The sequence below is a fragment of the Peromyscus leucopus genome, chromosome 2 (assembly GCF_004664715.2).
Source record: "Peromyscus leucopus breed LL Stock chromosome 2, UCI_PerLeu_2.1, whole genome shotgun sequence".
NCBI classification, from domain to species: domain Eukaryota; kingdom Metazoa; phylum Chordata; class Mammalia; order Rodentia; family Cricetidae; genus Peromyscus; species Peromyscus leucopus.
The window spans coordinates 24,512,001-24,531,306 of NC_051064.1; the positions used below are offsets into that span (position 1 = coordinate 24,512,001).

The 19,306-nt window shown below is 39.0% G+C and overlaps 1 long non-coding RNA gene across 1 annotated transcript; it reads left to right on the forward strand.

The window, feature by feature from the left end:
- Nucleotides 1–845: 845 nt before the first annotated feature.
- LOC119087380 lies at nt 846–3,993 on the forward strand. The gene is made up of 2 exons (XR_005090798.1): nt 846–1,083; nt 1,624–3,993. It is a non-coding gene; the product is annotated as an uncharacterized LOC119087380 (long non-coding RNA).
- Nucleotides 3,994–19,306: the final 15,313 nt, after the last annotated feature.

The window sequence follows — 19,306 nt, forward strand, 5'->3', positions numbered from 1 at the left end:
TTAATCCCCAAAATGGTCAACAATAATTCACACAAAACTGATTACCAGTTTTTCCAATTACTTAGCTGTTTAGTGTCCTACAGAAATAAGATTAATATTCTACAAAATAAGAGATGTTTATCTAGTTCCCATTGATGGTGAAGAACATGGCATTGTACCAAAAGATTATTAACTTAGTGGTTCTCAACCTTTTTAATGTTGCACCCCTTTAATACAGTTCCTTATGTTGTGGTGAACCCCAGCCATAAAATAATTTTCATTGCTACTTCATAACTGTAATTTTGCTACTGTTCTGAATCATGATGCAGATATCTGTGTTTTCTGATGGTCTTAGGTGACCCCTGCAAAGGGGTCATTTGACCTCAAAGGGGTTAAGACAACAGGTTGAGAATCAATGACTTAACTATTTAGTTTGAAAGTATCTTCCAGGATAGCTAAGTCACAAATAACAGCACAGTGGTAACAGAAGCAGCTTTGGGAAGTTTTTATTTGTTAACTTTGAGTTGTTATTGTTAACAAGTTTTATTTGTTAAGAAGTTTTATTTGTTCATTTTGTATATAGGTTGTCAGAAGTATTTCAGACATTATGTTATGTAGCTTTTAAATGCATAAATTCAGGGATGGAGAGATTGCTCAGTGGTTAAGAGCACTTGATGCTTTTTCAGAGGACCCGGGTTTGACTCACAACACCCACATGGTGGCTCACAACCATCATAACTCCAGTTCCAAAGGATCTGATGCCATATTCTGACCTCTGCAAACACTGGGCAGGTGCATAGTGCACATACATACATGCAGGCAAAAATCCATCAACATGAAAATAAATAACTTGAAAATATGTTTAATATGCAAATTCTCTCCACCCTCTTTCCTTCCTTCCTCTCTTCTTTTATTTGAAAATATTTAGATAGCATCATCAAGGAGGCTCTGAGGCTTTCCAGTGCATCCTTGAATATCCGGACTGCTAAGGAGGATTTCACTCTACATCTTGAGGATGGTTCCTATAACATCCGAAAAGACGACATCATAGCTCTTTATCCACAGTTAATGCATTTGGATCCTGAAATCTACCCAGACCCTCTGGTAAGTTTCTGCTCATTGAAGTTCAGTATCAAGGTGAATTACAGCTTTGATCTGCTCATTGAAGCCATAGGGACTGTCCCCTTTATTATAGTAAATATTCATATGTTTTGGAAACTTTGGATAGAGGCAAGAGTTTTGAAATTGTAGTCCTGATAGTCTTCATTTCATAGTTTCTGTTAAAGTTTTCAGTCATAGCAAAGCTACCATTTTTCTCTTTCCTTAAAAAGTGCCTTCTTCCAAATCCATACTAATGGAGGGTAATGTATTTGATTTGCTCCTTCTATCATCTGTTTAGAACCCTTTGCTTCTTTTGCCTAACTGAGGAATGAGTCCAGGCAGAACAGGAGGTACCTAGAGCTTCTTGGTCTATCAGCTCTTGATAAGCTTTTTCCAGTATCACCTGGTTCAGTGCTGGGTGTACACCGCTAACTTGCGGAGGATGGAGCTATTAGTAGAAAATTACTCTTTGGGTCTTCCAGGTCAAGAGTGAGATAACTTTCTATCAAAATAGTTCATTGGTTTCTTGTCTCTTTGTTGCAGACTTTTAAATATGATCGGTACCTTGATGAGAAGAGGAAGACAAAGACCTCCTTCTACATCAATGGGAACAAACTGAAGTATTTCTATATGCCATTTGGATCAGGAGCTACAATATGTCCAGGAAGACTATTTGCTGTCCAAGAAATCAAGCAATTTTTGATTCTGATGCTTTCATACTTTGAACTGGAACTTGTGGAGAGCCAAGTCAAGTGTCCCCCTCTAGACCAGTCCAGAGCAGGCTTGGGAATTTTGCCACCATTAAATGATATTGAGTTTAAATATAAACTGAAACATCTGTGACATGCAGTTGGAAGAAGAGGGCACTGGTTGATGTTGCTGGACTCCAGAGAGCCATCACTGAACAGGCCCTTGGGACAAGTCCTCATGGATGCTTCCCAGTGACTGACTGTGCCCATGAAAAGAACTGTTCCCAGGGTACCACTTTCTGCTCTCACTGCTTGAGTTCCTGGGTGCTCAGATCACTGAGGTCTGAGTTTCACCACTCTCAGAAAGCAATGTCTTATGTTTTTATTTTCAAAATGAAGATATTCCAATTGGCAGGATTTTTTTCCTAGGGAAATTGCTTTATACTTTTATGAAAACTACTGATTAATTATGAAAAGGCTTCAAATTCACGTTTTAGTGATAATACTTTTTTCACTAGTTAAGTTCTTCATGTGTGAGCATATATTATAAAAACATTTTAAAGGGTCATATCATGCTTTACATCAAGGAAAAGGAAAATATTATTCAACTTTATATATGTCTAGTGCTGAGAGCTTTGAAAATGATGGTACTCTTCTGGAAATACTACACAAAGTATTGACACTTTCCTGTTATATTTTAATTTATTGTTACTGGAAATTCTCATTCCAGTTTTCATCTACCTTATCTCTGTTCTTTTTTGACATTCACATCAATGAGAAGAGTGCTTTTCAGAGACTGAAAAGCACCTCCCCAGAACCCCACTTCTGACATCTTCAAGGCTTTAATCCCAGCACTTACACTTGGGAGGCAGAGGCAGGCAGATCTCTGTGAGTTTGAGGCCAGTCTGGTCTACAGAGCGACATCCAGGCAAGGCAGGGCTACAGAATGAGACCTTGTCTCAAAAAAAGGTCAATTTTTATGTCATAATTGATTATGAATCAATGCAAAAAAAGAAATTTAAAAACCGAACTCTTAAGGAAATGACCATTTAAAATGGTCTATTTTAACTATTTAGCTAAAATTAACTACGAAGTATGTGGAGTTTACTAAGTGCAAGTTGACATTATATGTTCTTTTAAAATGTCTTGTGTTTATCTCTAAATGCCTTGTAGATGAAGAATAATAATAGTGTTTAAATACTGACTACAATAATACTTTGGTAATGTACTTTAAGAGAGTTACCAGCTGTGCCATTTTTACTGAAATACATACATATATTTATATGTAAATTATATTTATCTTTTTTCTTGTAATATGAATATATGACAATATTGTAACATCTAGTAATTTTAAAACTACCTACCTTTTGGAAATGAACATATCAATGTTTGTGTTTTAAACTTTGAAATAGAATGTTTAAATTATTCATCTACTGATAAGTTAAAATACTTTCATCTGATTTATCTAAAATATTCATAATTTTAAGAAACCCAAAAATATTTAAAGTAATCATTCACTCAAAAGTGTCCCTACAGAAAATTCAATAAAATATTTTTGTGTGGAGGGACGGAACCAGGGCCAGGGTCTAATGGGTGCTCCCGCAGTGAGCTGTATCTATGACTCCTTAAACTTCTAAAATCTCACCACTAAGTTTTACCATGGAGTTACTACCTAAATAGGATATTTTTCTTTCCTTTCTCGTTTGACAGAGTCCCACAGCAATGCAGCTGGCCGGAACTCTCCACAAAGCTTGGGCAGGCTTCAGATTCACTCTACTCCTGCCTTTCCCTTTCTAGGAAGTTACTTTCCCCACAAAGAAAATAAATTGTTCATATAGGGCAGAAGAGTAAGAAAATTCTGCTAGATTCTAATATGTATTAAACTGAATTTCCAATGTGTCTTTTTAAACAAGTTTTATGACTCTCTGAATTGAATGCATCTACACAACTTCCCACGGATTTCTAAAAGCATATTTTTTTCATACACAAAATGATGGGTGTCACAATGATGCCTTGTTTTCACGTCTTTATTCTTGTGCAATGATAGTTGGAAGTTAGTAGCCCATAGACCAAAGTTCCTGTTTTTGTGCAGCTTAAGTGTTAAGAATGGTTTTTACATTTTAAATGCTTAGAACAGAATGCAAAAGATTATTTTGTGTCATATGTGAAGTATATGAAATGCACACTGGCACATCCATGAATAAATTTTTATTGGAATACCATATGCCTACTTCTTTGCATTATGTATATGATTCCCTTTTCTGGCTTGTGTATGTATGTGTGTGTGTGGTATGCATTTGTGTAGAGGCACATGTGTAGTGAATGCATGTGCACATGTGTGTGCAAGTGTGTGGAGGCCAGAGATTGATGTTGACTGTTTTCCTCATTGCTCCCCACCTTATATTGAGGCATGGTTACCCCCTTGAGCCGGAGGTCAATGCACAGGCTAGCCTAGCCAGCCAGCTTGCACCAGTGCCCTTGTCTCTGCCCCCTGAGCACTGAGCACCTGAATTTGCAGGTGGCTACCACACCCTGGTTACATGAGTGCTGCGGATGTGGCAAGGGCTTGGCCTCCTGGGCCCAGTGTCTATGGCTTCTTGCTGTGTAATTGAAAAGCCAGGAAGATACAACAGAGACAAGAAGGCCAAAGAGCTTAACATTTCAGAAACCAGTTTCTTCACAGAAAAAAACAAACAAAAAGCCAACAACAAAACAAGACACCTCCCCACCCCGCAAAAAATATCAAAGACAAAAACTCCCAAGTATCTGCCAATTCAACTGTATAGCAAACCCCTGCTTGTTACTTTTTTTTTTTTTTTTTTTTTTTTTTTTTTTTTTTTTTTTTTTTTTTTTTTTTGAGACAGGGTTTCTCTGTGTAGCTTTGCGCCTTTCCTGGAACTCACTTGGTAGCCCAGGCTGGCCTCAAACTCACAGAGATCCACCTGCCTCTGCCTCCCGAGTGCTGGGATTAAAGGCGTGCGCCACCACCGCCCGGCCTGTGCTTGTTACTTTTAATTGATAGCTTTATTAACTTAAAAACGTACTAGTACTTGGAAAAATTTAAAGTACATGAAGGGGAATTCATTTAAAAACCTCTGGAAACAATTTTATCTGAAATAATCTTAATTTAGGAATTAAAGACTATGCTTTTCAATTTAGAAAAAAATTTTTATTTGAAAGAGGCATCTACATTAAAAACAATTCTGTACATTGTATATGTATGTGTTAAAATATCATAGTAAATCCTGTTTTATACCAACTAAATATAATTGATAACAATATTAGCCTAATGTGGGGTTAAATGGGCATGAGACAAACCAATGTGAACCTTTCCAAGGATTGCTACAATCCAATGTAGACTGTACATGTCTACATGACACAAGTGTTATCTCTGAGTCTCCACACTGAGGTTCATGCTCCTATCTCTTCTGTATTTCAGAAGAGAAGGAGACTCTAGGAAGGTAAGTCATTGGCCCTCCATCCCAATATTATGACAAATGGCATAGCTGTGAGAATTAGAAACCAGGTTACTATGCTTCAAAGCCAAGATTTGAAGGAGGCCCAGATGGCAGACTGTCTTAATTCAAATCAGTGAGAAGATAAGCCACAATAAACACAGTCTCTGAGGCTTCCCGTTCCCAGGTCTGTACTGGCTGGGAACATCACTCAGTCAGAGTATGGGCACTTCAGTCTGCGTTTAAGTTGGTCAAGGGGGCCAGGGAGGTGGCTGAGGGCTCTGAGCACCAAGGCAGGCTGCCACATATCAACTACGTCTTGTCCTCACTTCACCTCAGACGACAAGGTGTCTCTTCGACCACTGACAGAACAACATGAATTGCTTCTTGTGCCGTCTTGTGATGTTCTTAGGGTTGTGGTTTATATGTCTTTAAAGCATTTAAAGGAAAATTAAGGCTTTAGCTTTGGTCTCAGTAATGGATGGGATTAGTTATGCAGTTTCTCTCCAAAGCTTTCTCCACCCATACTAATGGTTAGCAAATCAGTCCAACTCTATTCCATGAGAAGGCAGCGGTATCAACTCTTTAGACCGTCTCACTCCATTGCTAGTCATGTAGTTCAGATTTCACTTTAGTTAGAAGCTGATATTTGGTAAACAGAAAAGTGATTTTGTTTAAAAATTTTCACAGTGGAAAAATAGGGCATGTGGGGCTTTAGAGATCATTTATTTGTCCGTTACATGGTGTTTGCGCTGAGCTGATGGTACATTTCCCATTATGTAGCCCACCCTCTAAATCACCGGCTTTATACTCCCAATGATCTGCTTATCTGTAAAGGTATCCATAAAAAATAAAATAATTAAAAACAAGTAATGGCTGGAAATGTTTCCATTACTCACGTAAAAGCTTTCACCTTTGGTGTAGGGCATCAGATGCAGGACCCCACTCACACTAAATAAGGCAAATGCTTTGTCCCTGGGGTCCATGTCCAGCCCCCAATGCTCACTTTTGCTAAAATAAGTAAGTACACAAGTCTATGGTGTCAACTCCATTTCAAAGAGCCTTGTCTCCTTCAGTGCTATCTAGTAAGCAGTAGTAAATTGATTAGAACACAGATTTGACAACAGTTATTATAGATCAAACAAGCGGCCTTTGGAATCATGATTACTTGTGTGATTCTGATAGAGAAAATTAACTTTGAAAAAAAGTGAAAAAACACAATGAGCCCCCACTTTGACCTAGATTGACCAATTGTATGTGTTTCCTTTCCTTCTTTTGGTCATACTTGCTTTTTCATTCAGATGATTTGAAAAGTGATGCTGGTGATATTTTCTTTGATGATTTTTGTGATTTCAAGTTTCCAATTTGTCATTTTGAATCTGGCTACTTGGACCCTTTGGAGCAAGCAGGGGTGGGGGTTCTCAAGAGAGCTGGTTTGACTATCGAATTCCTCACCAGAATCAACGTGGCATGGAAGCTCGTCCCTCTGCTCTCTGCCCTTCTGCCAAGGAAAGCAGTCAAATATTTAAACTCAGAAGGATCAGGACCTTGTCTTACCAGTTTGAAATAAAAAGGGGGTGGGAGAGTGTGTTCCTTTGCCTGTGTGTGTGTATACGTTTCATATGCTTACTTGACAGAGAAAAAGTGGACAACATTCCCCTGAACAATTTTGAGAAAATTTTCTGTCTCTGAAATGAGACACTTTTCTATGACCACTAGCTAGGGAAGGGGCTGTCAATCATCCTGGAGTCCAGTCCTGCCTTTGACCACTGGTCACATGGTCAGCCACATTTTTAGTACTTGACATGTCTACTGTCATCTCTCAGTATCTTTCCTTGACTCTTCCCACATTCTGAGGTGTTTGGACTTAGGCACTTTCTGAATCACTGAATTATGTTGGCTTCTGTTGGTATCAAACTTGTGCTCCTCAGGAGCATTGAGGCAGAGAGTAGGGTTAACACAGATCAAATTTACATTAACAGTGTGTGCATGTTCAGCGAGTGATGATAAGTTGGTGCTGGCTTCTTTATGATATGGAGTACAAGCAAGTCTTTATAACACACATCTCTCCTCTTTGCTATTATTTAGAATTCTATGGGTCAAAGCAATAAAATTAATCTTAGTCTTTTTCTTAAAAACTTAACAAAGATGTAGGGAAATGTACACTAGAAGTTTTAAATTATATTTTAATTAATTATTTACTATGCTGGAGTCAAACCTAGGGTCTTATACATGTCAGGCAGGTACTCCATCACACAGTTGTATTGCTAGCCTTGGTATTCATCTTCTTTCCTGGAATGTGTCAGTGGGAAGATGGTTAGGGGAGCTATCAGGAACACAGTGACAGCACCAGAGTATATGTACTGAAGCTACCATGGTGTATATGACAAGGGCCATTTAGGTATTTCTAAGATAGAGAGTAAGTGTTTCTTACCTGCACTGTTGTCATGGAAAAGTGTCCACCACCACTCAAAGTCAGCTATCTCTCTGATCTTAAGTGCCTTTACTTCTTTACATTTTTGGAGGCATTGCAAAGAATTCCAGTTTCTCAGAGACTGTAATCACATTTCATTGCACAGCCCATAAAGGCTCCTACTCATATCAGACACGCATTAGGAGTTTAAGCACTGAAGACCAGGACAGAATGAACAAATGATTTGTGTGGAGGCGTTGTGTCCTGTTTTTCCTCTGTCGTCCAGGCTCCATCAAGCACAGCACTGTTTGGTGGCGTTACTAGGAAGCCTTTGCTTCTTTCTATTGATCTCCAATCCTAGTAAAATATTGGGAAAGAGTTACACACAGAACTGAGCACGCAGCTGGCAGGTGCTCACAATGCCTGACTAGAAGGGTTTACTAATAACTGAAAGCTGGTGGATACACAAAGGCTCTGTAGTGTGAAGAGATTGCTGGGGGTTTTTGGAAAAAGAGAAGAAGGCTAGAATAGCATTGTTACACCAGTGACCTGCTTTTTCCAGTTAGGCCCCACCTCCCAAAGGTTCTATAATCCCCCAAAATAGTGCTGCCAGCTAGAGACTGAGTGTTCAAACACACCAGCATAACATTGATGTTATAATGCCCCCAATTACCAAATAACCTGTCACTGGAGAAAATTATACTCCATACTAATTATTTTTTTTAGGAATATCTGAACAGTTCTTTTGCATGGAAGCAGAAATGAGACCTCCAAGAAGAATATTCTGGTAATTACATGGCTTTCTAAAGTAGAAAGACCTTCTACAAGACCTGGGCTGAGATGCTGAGGAATGGATGGGAGAGGAATCTTGACCAGTTAGTGCTTGATCCTGCCACAGGTACACATGTGACAGGTTGACTTAGCCTGAATCCCATTATTCTTCTGTCAAAATGGATTGTCTATACTCACAGCAGTTGGGGGAAAAGTTAAATTGTTGGAACTGGAGATAAAATCAGGAGCATACATTATAGGACTCATTCTGATCAGGTTCTAGAGATATTCAAATATGTGGGAAACCTACTTTTGGAAATGTATTGGTCATTTATTGTACTTGAACTATTAAATTCTAGGTATGAATTTGATGACGGCTCTACCAAGTTCAATTCATTCAGTATATCTTAAAATACTGAAGAAAGGCCTGTCTTTCTTCCCCCCTCACAAACACTGAGGGTAAGGGTAGCCAAGCTGTTACCGAAGCTTAGTGTTCCACAGTCACCAAAAATACAGCACAACCAACTGTATTGGACTCTATGTTACTGTGACAAAATGCCCAACACACACAAGGAAGGAATGGTTTGTTTTGGTTCAGGGTTTCAGAGGTTGCTGTTCAGTCCTTGGCTCCACTGTTCCCAGGCCAGCGCAGAGGCAGTAGGAATGTATGTTAGACTCTGCTCACTGCATCGTAGATAGAAAGAGAAGGGACAGGGACCACAGGAGGCCATATATAAAGTTAAAGACATGTTCCAGTGATCTACCTACCCCAGCTAATCCCTAAGCGCTAAAGTTCCTATTACTTCCCTAGATAGTGTCACCAGCTGAGGAACAAACATTTAAAAACAGGAACATGTGGGGACATCTTATATTTGAAGCATAATATGAACATAATTTACCACTCCACTACTAGTGAGCTTGGTGCCCGGATGGCTGCTAGGGATAACTTCTGTAAGAACACTCCTGGCTCAGTTTATAAACTGACTTAGATATTCAACCAAGAGAGAGAGAGAGAAAGAGAGGAGAGAGAGAGAGTTGACTGAAATGATTTGATTTTTGGGCATGCACCTTTAGATAATTCAACCTGAAAATCATAAGACATTGGTGAAATAAATTGAAACTAACAAAATAATCCAGATACAGGGGGTGGAAGAATAAGTTTCATCAAATTAATGACCATATTACTCAACACAGTACAATACAGTGCCTTTCAAAAGCCCAACAACAATTTTTACAAGCATAGGAAAAAATCTGAAACTTCACTAAGAACCACTAAAAACCTACTCAATGCAATTTTATGAAAAATAATGCAGCTGTAGACATCACATTTTCTGATTTCAAACTGTATCACAAGGCTATAATAATTAGAATTACAAGGTACTGGGCATAAAAGTAGACAACAGACCAATAAAATAGAATAAAGAACATAGAAATAAATGTCTGTATATATGGTTAACCAATTTTTAGCAGGGGCACTATAAACATACAACGGAGAAAGGAAAGTCTCTTCAATAAATTATGTCATAAGAAGTGAATATCCATATGTTAAAGTATAAAGGTGCACCCTTGTCTCACGTCCTTACATGGAGAACCTCTTAAAATATATTAGAGACTTGGGACAAGTTCTGAAACTTAGAACTCCTAGAAGCAAACACACAGGAGCTTCTTGGCAGTGATTTTTTTTATATGGTACCAACAGTATAGCCAACAAAATCAAATGCAAGGAAGCAGAACTACAGCAAGGTAAAAAGCGTTCCACTAAGAAAGGGAACAGTCGGGGCTGGAGAGATGCCTCGGTGGTTAAGAGCACTGACAGCTCATCCAGAGGATCCAGGTTCAATTCCCAGCAATTGACAGGGCAATCGTACTAATTAGTTTTAACTGTCAACTTGACACAACCCACATTCTCCTGGGAAAAGTCTTACTGAGGAATTATCTAGATCAGGTTGGCCTGTGGTCACATCTATAGCGTTTGTCTTGATTATGAGTTGATATAGGAAGATCCAACCTATATCACGGGCATGTGTAAGAGTAGAGAAGTCCAGCTGAGTACTAAGCAAGCTAGTGAGCATGCCTGTGTTCACTTCTCTCTGCTCTTGACTGTGGTTATGATGTGAGTGTTTTGAATTCCTGCCATCATGACTTCCCCACATGATGAACTGTAACCTAGAATTTTAAGCTAGAATAAACCTTATGTTTAAAAAAAATAAGAAGGATTTAGGTTATTTTCTGTATTTGTATATGTGTAGGTGCCCAGAGAAGCCAGAGTAGAGCATTGGATATCCTGGAGTGGAGTTGCAGGTGGTTGTGAACCACCAACATGGTGCTAAGGGCAGAACGTGTGTCCTCTGCAAGAGCAACAAATGCTCTTAACCACTGACCCATTTCTCCATCCCATTAGGGCTTCTTCTTCCTTCTTCCTTCTTCCTTCTTCTTCTTCTCCTCCTCCTCCTCCTCCTTCTCCTTCTCCTCCTCCTTCTTCCTCTTCTCCTCCTTCTCTTTCTCCCTCTCTCTCTCCTTCTCCTTCTCCTTCTCCATCTCAGGGTATTTTATCATAGAAACAGAAATGAAAGTAGAATAGTGGCCCACAGGATAGGAGAAAATATTTATAAACCACATATTTGGGAAAGGGTTAAAACCCAATATTTATCAGGATTTATATGATTCAATCTCAAAATACCTTAAAACCTGGCAAAGCACCTGAACAGATATTTCTCTGAAGAAGATATCGAGATTGCCAATAGATATCTGAAATACTGATCAACACCATTAGCCACTAGAGAGAAATGAGTTTCAAATTGCAGTGAGTATTATAGTACACCTATGAGAATCATTTCTATTTTAAAAAGGTAAGAGATAACAAACATTGGAGAATGTGGAGAAAAGAGGCCCTGCATACCATTGATATGAATGTAAACAATGCATTCACAATAAGCATATCTATATGGATAACAACACAGGAATTCTTCAAAAGTTGAGAATATTACTACTATATGACATAGCAATGCCACTTCTGGGCATATATCCTAAAGGAATGAAGAACTAATTATCAAGCGACATCTGTATCCTCACATTCGCTACAGTGTTACTCACCATATCCAAGGTACAGAAACATTCAAGTTTCCACTGATGGCTAATTAAGGGAAATGTGGTCCATACATGAAATGGAATATTGTTGGGTCACTAATGGGACATTCTACTATTTGGGACAATATCAACAAAACTGAAGGACATTATGCTATGTACAGTTAGGCAGCTTTAGGAAGACAACATATGCATGATTTATACTTGAAAACTAAAAAGTCTAACTCATAGCAGCAGTGAGTATTAAAATGATAACCAGGGGGCACAGAGAGGTGAAATTGAGAGATGTGAACCAAAGGGCATGAAGTAAGATTCTGGGACACCTATAGACAGCATGGGTAATGATTAGAAAAAGCAAGCACATATATTCATACATATCTAGGGTTCCTCCTACTCCCATGTTCTTCTGAGTAAGTAGGGATCTCTCCCAGGGACTTTGGCTTATATGGTGGTAGTGGGGCCTTTAGAAGTTAATAAAACATGGCAACCTAAGTACCCAACACCTATAGCACTCATGCAACTGGAATAACCCACATTGTGCAGCTGAGTTAATCTCATATTATTTTAACCTGATCCTCAGAGATGAAGAGCATGAGCATGAAGTATGCTGCTTTGATACTCTGTTTTCAGTTCATGCAGTCCACTATTTGTTCAGGAAAGAGTTGAGGGCCGGTGAGTGTGCAGGACACACAGCCTCAGTATTGGCAGAAGCATTTCATAGAGGTGGACTCAGTCCCTGCTGCAGTACTCACAGGTCTAGTCTGATCAATTAACACACATTGAAGTAGTTAATTCTTACTCCATGTGTAAGTACAGCTGAGTCTTAAATATGCTGTACAAAATTCCTTTGTGGGTGTACTGGATGTTCAATGGGCATATTGTTGGTAGAAACTTCTCTTTGAGAAGTGACTAAAGATGACTCCTTCCATCCTGCAGTCAGACCTGGAGAGACCTGTTCTTTGAAAGCCAGCTCCTTTCAGGGACAGCTAATTGCCGTTTAAATGACTACTCACAAATCATCAAGGGTTGTTTTGTTTTGAAGATGTTTGTTTTACTCATCTACTCTCTTTAGCCTTTATCAACCCCTGCTTACCACAGTAATTCTGAAAAAACAATCCTGGGGCTCAGTGCTCCAAACTAAAACCTCTCACTGGATGTCTTCCAATGCTGTCTCACGGTGTTTGAAAATTTGGCACAAGATCTAGAGAGTCCCTAGTAGCTTACACAGTGTTCACATTTGTTATCTTTGTGAAATGGTGTAACCACTGCTATATCATTGGTAAACCAAAAGCTTTTAAATCTAAAGTCACTTAAGGACACTGCGAAAGATGACTGATTGGTAGAAATGTACAAAAATAAAACTAAAGCCTAGTCCAAATGTGCCGTGATTGAAACACACACACACACACACACACACACACACACACACACACACACAAGCATTCTGTATTCATAGAAGAGCAGAGATAAAGCATTATTACCCCAGCTTTAGATGACAAATTAAAAGTGAAGTAGGACAAAGGAATTGGAGACGTAGAGCACAATAACAAAAAGATCAAGTAGCTCCTTTTTATTCAGAGACGTGCTTCTAAGACCATCTACACTTATAATATCACTCAAATACCAATTCCCCTCTAAAACGCACCTTCCACAAAGAGCTAAGGTAAGATGCTGATTTGTAGTGGCCAGGTGCCTTCAAGGCTTGGGCCCAATTCATGTACATAAACCTCTTAACTGCCACTACCACAAATTACTACTCTATGTAATGGGTGCTGGGGAACTTTCTGAGTAATAAGAACTGTGTACAACCAATATGAAAAGAAAGATTCCATGGAATTGCTCCATGTCTGTGAGACAAGGGCTTAGAGAAACAAAAAAAGAAAGGAAGGAAGGAAGAAAGAAGGAAAGAAAGAAAGAAAGAAAGAAAGAAAGAAAGAAAGAAAAAGAAAGAAAAGGAAGGGAGGAAGAAAGAAAGAAAGAAAAGGAAGGAAGGAAGCTAGGAAGGAAGGAAAAGTCAGGTTGGTGGTCGGAGAGATTGCTCAGTGTTTAAGAACACTCACTATTCTCCTAGAGGACCCAGGTTTGATTCTTAGCACCCACAAGGCAGCTCTCAACTATTTGTAACTCCAGTTCTAGGGAATTCAACACCCTTTCTGGACTTCCCAGGCACAAGGAGCATGTACCTGGTGGACATATATTCATGTAAGCAAAATACTCATACACATTTTTTTAAAAAAAGCAACCCAGGGGAATGACTTACAGAATTTTCAAGCTTTTACTTAAGGATACTTCAGCGCCGGGCGGTGGTGGCGCACGCCTTTAATCCCAGCACTCGGGAGGCAGAGCCAGGCGGATCTCTGTGAGTTCGAGGCCAGCCTGGGCTACCAAGTGAGTTCCAGGAAAAGGCGCAAAGCTACACAGAGAAACCCTGTCTTAAAAAAACCAAAAAAAAAAAAAAAAAAAAAAAAGAATACTTCAGCATTCCTATGTTAAAATTTAACAGAAAATATTCAGGTTAAATATACAAGGTCATATTATACTCCCTCAGAACTTCTAAGATACATTGATAAACATAAAAACAATAATGGACTCACTTGAATAGTTTGATAACTATAGGGGAAAATCGATGTTTTTCATTTATTTTTCTCATTTTGTTAGTTATTTGAGAATTTCATGATATATTTAGATTATATTCACCCTCCTCTTCAGTACCTCCTGATTCTACTGCCTTCCCCACCGACTCAAAATTTTGTCTTAAAAAAATCCTATCAAGTCAAAATTATGCTGCCCACATTACTCTTGGATGTGTGACCTTCCTCTGGAATATATTGCTCTACCAGGGGTTAAACTGTTAAAGAAAGCTCACTCTCCATCTTCTAGCAGCAATCAATTGTCAATAGCTCCTCAGCTAGCAGTAGATCTTCATTATCTCCACTCTCCTTGCTAGGATTTGGTTTGGCTTGGGTTTGCAAAGGTCCTGTGCATGCTGTAACTACAGCTATCAGTTCATATGTACATCTGCTCAGCTCTAGCTGCAAAATACTGTTTCTTTGTAGTTATCCACTTCCTCTGGTTCTTAAAATCTTTCTACTCCCCTCTTCTGAAATGATTTCTGAGCCTTCAGATGCGGTGGTGTGATATAGATTTCTCATTTAGGGTTGAACATTCTACAGTCTACCATTCTCTGCACGCTGACCAGCATAGGTCTATTAATTAACATCACCTGAAAATAGAAGCCTATCTGACAAGAGCTGAGAGATGCATTGGTCTATAGGTATAATGATAAGTCATTGTGAGTGGATTTAATGCATGTCCACTCAGCAGAATAATAGCAGGTTTTCCCCTAGTGCTTGCGACCACATGTTCTTATACTGATAATCATGACAGACAGGGTTTCCATTCCATGGGAAGGGCTGTAGATTCAATCACAGAATGGTTGGTCATTCCCATAACATTGTGCCACTACTGCACCGGTGGGAAAATCTTTCCTGGCCAGTCATTATTGGAGTTTGAAGGGCTCATGTCTGTGTAAGATTAAAGATTGCTTTTCTCCTTCAGTAACATGCATAGCACTTTCTAGCACCATGAAAGTAGGGATGAAGCTTCTAGATTCTTGGTACAAGCTTGATTTCTCCATGTTCTATGACTCAAGTATGAGGGATCTTCAGGAATATGATTTTACGGTCAAGTTCCAGAGGCTAACTATCTTAAGTTATTTTTCTATTGCTATGAGAAAGCACCATGACCAAGGCAGCTTACAAAAGAAAGCATTGGGCTTATGTTTCTGGGGGTTAGAGTCCATGATGGTGGACTAAAGGCATGGTGGTAAGAATGACTGAGAGTTCACATCTTGATTTGCAAGCAGGGGCCATAGAGACACTGAGAATGGAGCAAGATTTTTGAAACCTCAAAGTCACCCCCAGTGACACATCTCCTCCAATAAGGCCATACCTTCTAATCTTTCCTAAAAGTTTGACCAAGTATTCAACCAAGGAAAAAAGTATTTAAACAAGTGAATCTATGGGGTCATTCTCATTCAAACCACCATAGTAACCAAGAGCACCGACAATAGCCTATAATGTTTGGCTCTATGTGATCTCAGTGGCTAACAACTCCAAGAGGTTACCTTTTCCTGACAATGGGCTTATTGTTAGCCTGTGGTATCTGTAGGAGCATTAATACCATATAATAAGGTAAGTTCATTTTAACTCTTTTTACACAAGCCCATGTATATATTTTAAGAAACATCTACAGTGGTAGGTTTTGTATGACTTCTGTGAAAGGTATTTAGTGTTATTTATTCTTTTCTACTGTGATGGCCAGTCTTGGTTATCAGCTTAACTATATTTGCAATCAATTAAAATCCAAACTGCTGGGTGCTCTTGTGAGGGTTTTTTTTTTTTAGTTAAAATTATTATTATTTCTATTTATTTATTTATTTTTAAAATTTATTTATTTTTCTATTATCAGCTTGATACAGTACAAATTCTTATTCTAATAGTGAAATGTTTCACTGAGGCTTGCCCAGTAATTGAGTAAAACCAAAACTTATTATAAGCCAGTCATCCTAGGGTCTCCCCTGCTATATATCCTCCCTGACTCTGTGGGTTGCAGTCTGATTGTTCTTTGCTTTATATCTAGAATCCACTTATGAGTGAGTACATACCATGTTTGTCCTTCTGGGTTTAGGTTACCTCACTCACGATGATATTTTCTAGTTCCATCCATTTGCCTGCAAATTTCATGCTGTCATTGTTTTTCTCTACTGAGTAGTACTCCATTGTGTATATGTATCACATTTTCTTAATCCATTCTTCAGTTGACAGGCATCTAGGTTGTTTCCAGGTTCTGGCTATTACAAATAGTGCTGCTATGAACATAGCTGAGCATGTATCTTTATGGTATGAATCAGCATTCCTTGGCCCAAGAGTGGTATGGCTGGATCTTGAGGTAGATCGATTCCCAATTTTCTGAGAAACCACTATACTATTTCCACAGTGGATATACACGTTTGTATTCCCACCAACCGTGGAGGAGTGTTCCGTTTGCTCCACATCCTCTCCAACATTGACTGTCATTAGTGTTTTTGATCGTAGCCATTCTGACAGTTGTAAGGTGGTATCTCAGAGTCGTTTTGATTTGCATTTCTCTGATGATTAAGAATGTTGAGCATTTCTTTAAATGTCTTTCAGCCATTTGTGATTCCTGTTTTGAGAATTCTCTCTTTAGCTCTTTAGCCCATTTTTTAATTGGATTGTTCAGTATTTTGATGTCTAGTTTCTTGAGTTCTTTATATACTTTGGAGATCAGTCCTCTGTCAGATGTGGTGTTGGTGAAGGTAATCCATATCTGTCACCATGTACAAAACTCAAGTCCAAGTGGATTAAAACGTCAACATAAATCCAGTTACAGTAAACTTAATAGAAGAGAAAGTAGGAAGTACTCTTGAACACATTGGCACAGGGGACCACCAGCAGCACAGACACTGAGAGCAAGAATTAATAAATGGGACCTCCTGAAACTGAGAAGCTTTTGTAGGGCAAAAGACACGGGCAAAAAGACAAAAAGACAGCCTACAGAATGTGAGGGGTTTTTAAAATCAGATTATTTGAAACAGGAAGACCCACCATAAATCCTGGCCACTCATCTGGTGGCAGCCCATAGAAAAGGACATGGAAAAGGGGAACTTTGTTTTTTGCCTGCTTATTTTCATTCATGCTGGCAAGTTCATCTATCCTTTTGCTTCATCCAAGCTTAATTCAATTTCTCTAGGATTCCAGCACAGACTGAAGATCAGCAGATATCCAAAAACCCTCTAGGACCATAACATTGGTTTGGGACTGCCAAGCCACCCAGCCTTGTGCACTGAACAGCTATTGGGGTTTCAGCCTTTCCATTGTGAAATAGACATTTCGGGACTAACCAGACCACATCCTGTAAGCCAGTCTAGTAACTCCCCCTTTAATATATATGTTTATTCTATCAGCTCTCTTCCTTTAGAGAACCCTGACTGATACACCCAGTCCATCCTCTGCTGAAATCCCCCAGAAGCCTGGGTAAGCCTCGCAGAAATTAGAGTTGTTATTGACAGAGTTTGTCTAATGGAACACATTTCTGAGCATTGTGGAGATGGCATGGGAACTTTCTGTGCTAGTCATATTGTGGGAAATTAATGCTAAACATGTTATCTGTATGAATGGCACTGAAAGAAGAAGTAAATGTCTCAATATAGTAACAATACAATTATAAATGTCAGTTCAGGCAGAGTGGTACTGGTTCCCTCACAACACAGGCCTCAGTGGAATGGGGATGCAGGATCAGATGAGCCATCATTCCTCATGAGGAGATTACAGACCCAGAGCAGCAGCTGTGATCCACTTTTCAGGTCCCACCCTATTCCCGAGGACAAACTAGGGTATAGGGAACCTCTTCACTTTGCCCTTTAGAAAGATTGTATTTGAGAACTGTCCATTTTAGTACAAGGTTACAGAATTCCAATAGAACTAAAGTCAAAGTAAACATGCCACCTCAAGTCATCATTGATTTTAGAGGACAGCTTTCCCTTCTCACTAGAGCCAAAACCTCATGCAACTGCCAGTAAAGAAAACTCATGACTCAGGAAAGAGCACCTCCTGATAATTACTTGGTAGTCACTACACCCAGAACTTTCATGATGTCCACTGTTTTTTGTACCCTATAGATGATGTAACATTACAGACAAGGAGACTGTGGTTTAAAGTGACATAATATGTGATCAAGCAATACTCTGAACCCAGGAAGACTGACTTCAAATCTCATGGTCTTTATAACAATGTTAATAGCTGAGAAGAAGGTATTTGCATGTATGTGCATGGGATGCTTCTTTTCAAATTCTTGGTTACATTCTTAGTAATAATAGGTGAGGAGAGAATACTGCTTGTGTAGACCATCACTGCCCCATGTCTTCCCCTTCCCTAGTAAATCCCAGGGTACAGCCTCATTGTCTATGAGAAAGGCAAAAGATAGTGAATCCCAGATTTTGGGCCCAATGCCCCCCTAGAAGCATTCTATCTTTCTTGAAAATGTACTGTTTGTTCTGATTGTCTAGAATCACTGTAGGGTCTGATTTCTAAGCACCAGTACTAACAGGCTGAGGAAACAGGGAAACCAAAAGCTACATCTAACTTTTCAGCCAACATTCATGGTGAAAATGCTGCAAATACCTGATCTGGGGAGCAGTCTGTGGGATATCTGACACACAGAGGCTGAGGGAAGGAAGAATGGTGCTTTTCTTTTTGTCCTGAGCCTTCCTTGAGCAGAGATGGGATAGAGGTGTCAAAACCCAAAGAGCTTTGGAGACAAGACTGATGAGGACACAGTTGAGAACACAGGGAAGCAATGTTGCACTTATCACTGCCATAAGAGCTCCTTTCAACTGGCAGAATAAAAAGAAAACAATCTCATTTAAAATCACATGTAAAATACCAGGGAGTAAACTTTACCACGACAGTGAAAGATCTGTTCAATTAAATATTTATGGAAGACAATAAAGAAGACACAAGTGTAAGGAAAGATAACATGTTTGTGCATTGAAGAATCAATATTATAAGAATTATTATACTGGCCAAACTGATTTGGAGATTAAATAGTTCCTACTGAAACTCTATAACACTTTTAACTTAAATAGGGAAAGAGTCCTAAAATTTATATGGATTCACTAAGCTTCCTAAACAGAAAAAGTGATCTTAAATAAAAATAAAGTGGGAGACATCCTATTTGCAGGGCTACAGTAAAACTGCAAATCACAGCAGCTGAGCACTGGACCGACACTTGCA